We start from the raw sequence: 7,456 nt of genomic DNA on the forward strand, positions 1-7,456 counted from the left end.
ACACAGAGCTTGTTAGTCATGGTCCCTAATAACCAAATGGTTCATGTAGGAATGTCCCAATTGTCCAATCTTGTCTTCACATAAATTATGCCAGGGAAGCTGTTGGAATTCATAAATATTTGACTTTAAGATCTTTTCTTCTTTTATTGATCAAGATTTCCAGCCACAAACTGATTTCTGTTTATCTGGATCCCTGTCATTCCAAGGTAATTGCTTTCCTTGCTGGCAAAACAGTTTTGAAAATATTTTAATATTCAACACTGTTTGGATGTAATCCCTACGTTATGCAGAAAGCCTATGAGGCCTCGCTGTTGCCAAGGCCTACATGAGTCATAAAGTGAATCATAATTTGTTACCAAAGTGACAGTGATCCTTTATAATACCCATCATGCACATATCGCTCATAATGTAAGTGATCAAAGATGGCGGCCGTGTAATTGGATATGATTTCATTCATTAGATGATGAGCAGCCGACAAATTGCTCCTTGTCCTCTGCCAAAAGTACGGGTCACAGCAATCAGTCAGTCAACTTGAAAGAGTTGTCCAGACACAATGTGGGATTACAACATCAGAAATAAAACCCAATACTGTTCTGTATGTCTCTGTAAAGTCAACAGTGATGTTAAGTGTGCTCTTGGTAAATTTAGACCCGTACACTGGGAAGAGCTTGTTGACTTGATGGCCATGAAGAACTTCTAGTGTTCATGAGCATCAATATAGAGCTTTTATCGTCTCCCACATGTGTCAGGTGTTATGACTCAACATTAGGATATAGTGTGTGTGTGTGTGTGTGTGTGTGTGTGTGTGTGTGTGTGTTTGTGCTTTTTCGAGTGTGTAAATGAGTGCATACCTGTGTAAGGCATATTTGTGTGCAAGAGTCCCTAAAACCTCAAATCCAAGCTCTCCTGGAGGGGCTCTGCATTAATTATTGCAGAGCGTACAATCTGCAGCAGGGTGAGGAAACTGGCAGGGGAGGTATCCTGGGTCGACTGCTCCCTTTAGAAAGGTTGAACCCCAGTTGTCACAGCCTGCCTGCCCACAAACAGTTTTTATGTGACTTGTGACTGGTATTATTTTGTCAAAGGGTTAATACTATATTGCAAACATGTGATTATCAGAAAAATGAACCCCCCATTTTTGCAATAGCCATTCAATGTGCTTACATCCTGTAAATACCTCTCTTAATAGTCATTTTCAATGTGAGTGGAGAGGTCTGCCCATCTGTGCACGAGGGACTCACAAAAAACAATGTATGCATGTAATCCAGCATTAGTGTTTGGATTGTTTTCTCATTGATATCAGCCTCACTGTTGTGTAGAAGGATGTAATGAAACTATTTGATGTTAACCGGTGGGAGTGATGGTGTACTTGAGAAGACACATGCCTTTGGTGTAGGAGAGCATGGTATACACAAGTAAAAGTGCTTATTACGCCGAATGATATGTATGTCTATTATTGAATGTGTAAAAGTGGGGCTAATTTTTATCACATTAAACACTGCTTGGTAGCTTGTATATCAATAAAGTCTCATCGTAACCTATAACTTTACATCATAATGTATTTGTAATATTTTGTAATATTGATATGAATCTGCAACGTAACTAGTAACTTAAGTGATCAAGTAAATGTAGTGAAGTAAAAAGCACAATATTTCCCTGTGAATTGTGGTGGAGTAGAAGTTTAAGTAAAGCACAAGTACCTCAAAATTGTGCTTAAGGACATTTTGTACTTACTTTCCTCCCCACTAGTAGGTGTGAAAAGTGTCTCTAAGTAGTTCCTTTGAACTCATTTGGCATTTGAATGTAAATTAAAAGTAGAGGAAGCTGTTACTATAAACTCTCACAAGACCACACTGCCACATTATCATGCAATGGTGCCACTGTGTGGAAGAAAGCTGCACACACAAGACCTGCAGTGACTTTACATGATGACATTACATGCAGTAAAAATCAGCACAAAATCAACAATGTCTTTGCCCTTTGCCATTCACTTCAGCTCTATAATGCAAACATAGAAGGTAAATAATAGACCATTTACAGCTTTGAAATACTGTCTATACTATAGCAATACATCAATATGAAATACGTTTCTGAGACATTTGTTTTAGAAATAAATATTTAACAGTAAAAAAAAAACAAAAAAAAGAAATAAGATTGGAATGATTTCCAAGTCAGCAAATGTCATAACCTCCTTATTCTTGATTTAATTTTCTGCTGTATAACAATGATCAAATTCAATTACATCAGTAAAACAGATTTGTAGAGAGTTTTGGCCTTATCGATCTGAACTCTTCCTATCCTCACACCTAATCTATTAGCTCCAACCAAATGCCAACACGGAAGGGGCGTTTTTAAATTGTATAATTTGAAAGATCTATCATCTATATTTTCTGTTTTGCTGGGACCCTGGTGATTTAGCATACTTACCAATACCATTCTTATGTTTGTGTACTGACTTCTTTTTCACAACCTGGTCTTTACTCTTTGGCCTGCTTTTAACAATTAAGCATCAGATTATTTATGACTAGTGAACATAACAGATGCTCAGTGTAGGCAATAAAATGAGATGACACAATATATCATGCCAAGACAGGTTATGATAGGTACACACTCATTCTCAATTTCAGACCTGCAGATACTGGACCACATTTGTAGTTGAAGAACCAGAAAGACTGGGAACGTACATATATAGATAAGTGAAGAGGTGAGTTTAACTATAGATTCAGATGTTTATGTAGCAAGAAAATAAATTATGTGCTTTTGTTGTTGCTTTCTTGTCAAAATGGGCAGTTTCATCCTTTTGTGGACTTTTACCTTCAGAGCATCATTATGGTAACCCACAACCATGTTGTGCTCATTGTTGGACTGATTAGCTTTTTAACCGCACTCACATTCAACTCTCTATCGGGCTTCGGTGCTAAATCAATTGAATCAATTGAAGCGTTTTCTAAAGTATGTTATGGAATAAATAATAAACTGTGCTCATCTCAATGCAGGTGTTTTCAAGCAGAGCACAGAGGATGTGACACTCAAGCATAAAACCCCCATAACTCCTGCTCAGTGGGCTTTGTCTGGGATTTCATATATTTTTGGATTTTTGCCATGTTTATATACTTTTTAGTGGGACTCTGTAGAAGGTAGGCTTTTGCACCATTTGTCATATTTTCATACATAATTTATCAAATATGATAATATTTAACAGCTGCATCACACTGCATAACTGTGTCTATTTCATAGTACTTGTGTAAAATGTATTATAACATGGAGAAAATCACCACCTAACCCAGAGGCAATTTAGTCTTCCTCTGTGCAGTCATTTTCTCTTTACATGTTGTAGATTGCTCTGGCTCTGAATGAAAGAGTCTGATTATTTCCCCCCAGGCACAATTTGTTTGCTGCTGTGTCTTTTCTCCTCCCGGATCTAACAATATTATCTTTGCTCCCCGCAGGAGTTCTTATGACTGGATGTACACCACACCTGCAGTGCTACCCTTTGGATTTCATGTCTCTATTTTCATCAATATTTGCTTGAACATTTCATGGTTGTTTATGTTTGATCGAGAGTAAGTGTGTGAGTTCAGGTGGGGCACCCAAACCTGGTCCTCAATTTCTAAAAACCATTAACAGCTGTATTTATTTATTATTTTATTATATTTATTACTGTCATTCCTGACAGTTTAAATGTCTGCTGTTCTGTGTGCATGTAGGTTGTTGCTGCCAGTGGTGATAATTTCAGCACTAATGACGTTCAGCGGTTACATGATCCTATTTTTCTCCTGTTGTGGACTGAAGATCTATGGAGCCTGGTTGAACAAATATCACAAAGCAGACCTCTGGCTCATCAGAATATTGGTAAAATATTTTTTTTTATGTGTGGAAAAGTGGATTTTTTTAATCTCCTTGGATTCAAAGGGAATAACATAAAAAGGGAAGGAAGTAAAGTGTGTTTGGTTTACAGACATTGTTCGTACAAAGCTTGTAAAAACTATAATAAATTCCCACATTCAACAAACAAAGGTGCTATTTAGAGAGAAGGGCTACACATATGCAAAAAGAGTAAAAGTCCATTTTATTAGGACTGTTGCACCTAGTACACAAAGAATGACAAAACAGATGACACTAAATATTACACAAAATGCATTTACTTCTGGGTGGCATGGTGGTCCAGTAGCACTGTCGCCTCACAGCAAGAAGGTCGTGGGTTCAAACCCTGGTTGCCCCGGCCTTTATGTGCGGAGTTTGCATGTTCTCCCTATGTCAGCGTGGGTTCTCTCTGGGTGCTCCGGCTTCCTCCCACTGTCCAAAGACATGCGGCCTAGGTTGATTGGTGATCCTTAGGTGTGAGCGTGAGTGGTTGTTTGTCTATGTGTGGCCCTGCGATGGACTGGTGACCTGTCCAGGGTGTACCCCGCCTTTCGCCCGATATCAGCTGGGATTGGCTCCAGCTCCCCGCGACCCTGTGCGCAGGATAAGCGGTTGACGATGGATGGATGGTACTTAGGTCTAGTGACAAATCAAATCGGTGCTAGAAGGTCAAGGATCCTGTTCCGGCAATTTTCTTTTCCCTCTTGTTGCATTCTTTTTATTGCCTTGGAAAACATAATTCCTATTTGTAAGCATAAACCACATCATGCTTTAAAAGCTAAATTCTGTCGTTTACCTCCAACTTTGCAGATATTTAATTTTTCAGTTAAAGGTGGGGTATGCGAGATGAATCCACAACATGTCTTTTCTCACATTCAGCCAATATCTGTCCGTTGTTTGCTTTATATCATGGTATTTGTCATGGTATTGGATTTATCCCATATGCCATCTTTAAACGGAAGGATTACATATTCCTTCATGTGTGGGGGAAAGTCTCCTTCTTGTTAAAATCAATAAGATTTTTAAAAACTCGCGAGATTATCTGAAAAATGCATTGACACAAAGTTGAAATAAAAAAACGACTCTGTAGTCTGTTTACAGTTCTTGGGGATTACTAATCTGAAATCTGATCTGAAATAAATACAACACTTGAGGTAATGTCGGTTGCGGCTAAAAAACTACACTAAACTACTTGAGTTAGAAAAAGTGAGCTTACCAGAACTTAAAACCACAATGCAATCTTATTACACTTCATCTTTGTTCAGATTAAACAAACAAGATATAATGGGTTAATTAGTGAGCTTGAGGTGCTAGTGGGTGCATTTTGTTCCCTTGGACACAGCCAGGCTAACTGTTTTCCTCCTGTTTCCAGTCATTCAAAGCTAAGCTAACCAGCTTCCTATTTACTGTACAAACAAGAGATTGGCAATGATTCTAGCTCTCAGCAAAAAAGCGAATGAGCGTTTTTTTCTGAAAATGTCAGACCATTCCTTTATCAGTCTGTCAGTAGCTTTCCATTTGTTAGGTCCCACTGCACACTGCTGACACTATAAGGTTAAAGAAGCCAGCCAGTGGTCCCAAAGCTGCTGGCTTCTCCATCACCCATATCTAAAGAGTGAATCCTCAAAAAAATGCCCAGTCCCACTGGCTGTGCTAAGTCTGTGCACAAGGCGACTGTGGTCTGAGATTAGGAAGGTAGAAGCAGCTAGCAGTGTTAGGCCATAGAAAATACCCTGAGATTGGTTTTCAGTCCCTCTTTGCCTTGCACTTAACATTAAAGAAGAGGTGATATAAGGTCACAGGACACCCCAGCAAGGGAAATTCAGCCAAATACTTCAGGATTGAGATATTGCCATAGCTTTACAGCCTGCTTATTGTGCTGAAACAATTAGTTGATAGGTCTGGACAACATGGACAAAAATGTTCCATATCTTTCGACTTCGATTATTATTATGATGAGTATCAAATCGTTATTTCTTTTGAGTTTAAAGGCTGATTTTTGCTTCTGAGTGAAAGTGTAAGAAACCTGATGGTTAATTGTGGTTTAAACTCTTATGGTCAACACTTGAGGCCAAACAGTGGATCATTTCACAAATCTGAGGCAGAACATTCAAAACAATTATGATAAAATCTTTGTCAACAAATATGCATGAGTAACATTAAGAAAAACTTTTACCAGTCCTTTTTCAGACATTGCTAATCATTCAAGCTTAAAAGTTGACTTTCATTGTGTGGAATCAGGTACAAAATGGAGTTGCAGTATATGCAACATGGGGGACTCTCTTCACTCTGCTGAACCTGACGATATACTTACAGCAGACAGAAACAGGAACTAGATGTGCAATGCTGTCACTGCTGCTTCTGCTGGAGCTGTTAGCCTGGTGAGACTGATTCCCTGCTGCATTCTGTCATGTTGGTGTTTTTTTCTTACCCTGAGAGAAAATACATGAGCAAAGGAACCCAAATCTTTTGTCTTTGTCTCCCCTTGCTCCCAGGTTTCTGTTAGAGAACTTCTACCTTGATGAGCATGTGCATTATATCGTGACCATCTACCCTGTGGTAATCCTGTGGTTGACAGGCATAATGAGCAATTCTGCCTCCCCTGAACATCACATTTACATTTTTGCAGGTACTGTTTGACACTTACCCCGCACACCTTTTCTAATATACATTTTTGCAATTTTCTACTCATATAGATATTTAATCTCCTCTTCAGCTTTGATCCTGGCTATTTCCTGCATTATGTTTGTGGCACACATCACCCATGGAAGCATCACAAAAGGCCACTTTACAGTGACAGTGGACCCAGTATGTCGCCAGTAGAAATAGCCATGACACAAAGAAAACTCTGTGATTATTACCTTAGAGCAAGTGGTCACCTGTTTTACTCATCAGCAGTATTTTTCTGGATGGCAATCTCAGACAGCTGATTTGAAATTTACTATATTTACTGTATACCAATAAATATTACAATGAATGTGTTAAAACACTTGCGCATGTCACGAATAATTTTTAATTTCAATCAAAAGGAGTTTAATAATAATATTGTGTTTTTCACAGTCAAAAGGAATAAAATTAGACTGAACAAATGGTGGATTAATAACAGTAAATAAGAGGAAAAATTGTAAAACAAAATTACAAAAGATGTGTTTCAACACAAAAACTCAATACAAAATAATAGGAACAGTAAAAGAAAAGTTGAAATAATTTATGAATATGAGAGGGAAATTGAAAAAGGGATTCATTAATTAACCTTCAGGCATTTCTATGCATAAATAATAATAATAATAATAATCCTTATTTGTAGAGCACTTTTCAAAAACAAGTTACAAAGTGCTTTAACAAGTGTAAAGAATAATACAAAAAAAAGATAAGAGCATGAAAATTTAATATAAAATTAGTAAAATACAATAAAATAAAAGGGATAAAATAAAGTCAAATAAGATCGGGAAAAGCTCTCCTATAAAAGTATGTTTTAAGAAGGGACTTAAAAGAGTTCACTGACTCAGCCGACCTGATTTCCTCGGGCAGGCTGTTCCAGAGCCTCGGGGCCCTGACAGCAAACGCTCTGTCCCCTTTAGTTTTCAGTCGA

This window comes from Micropterus dolomieu, linkage group LG01 (assembly GCF_021292245.1).
Source record: "Micropterus dolomieu isolate WLL.071019.BEF.003 ecotype Adirondacks linkage group LG01, ASM2129224v1, whole genome shotgun sequence".
Classification (NCBI taxonomy): domain Eukaryota; kingdom Metazoa; phylum Chordata; class Actinopteri; order Centrarchiformes; family Centrarchidae; genus Micropterus; species Micropterus dolomieu.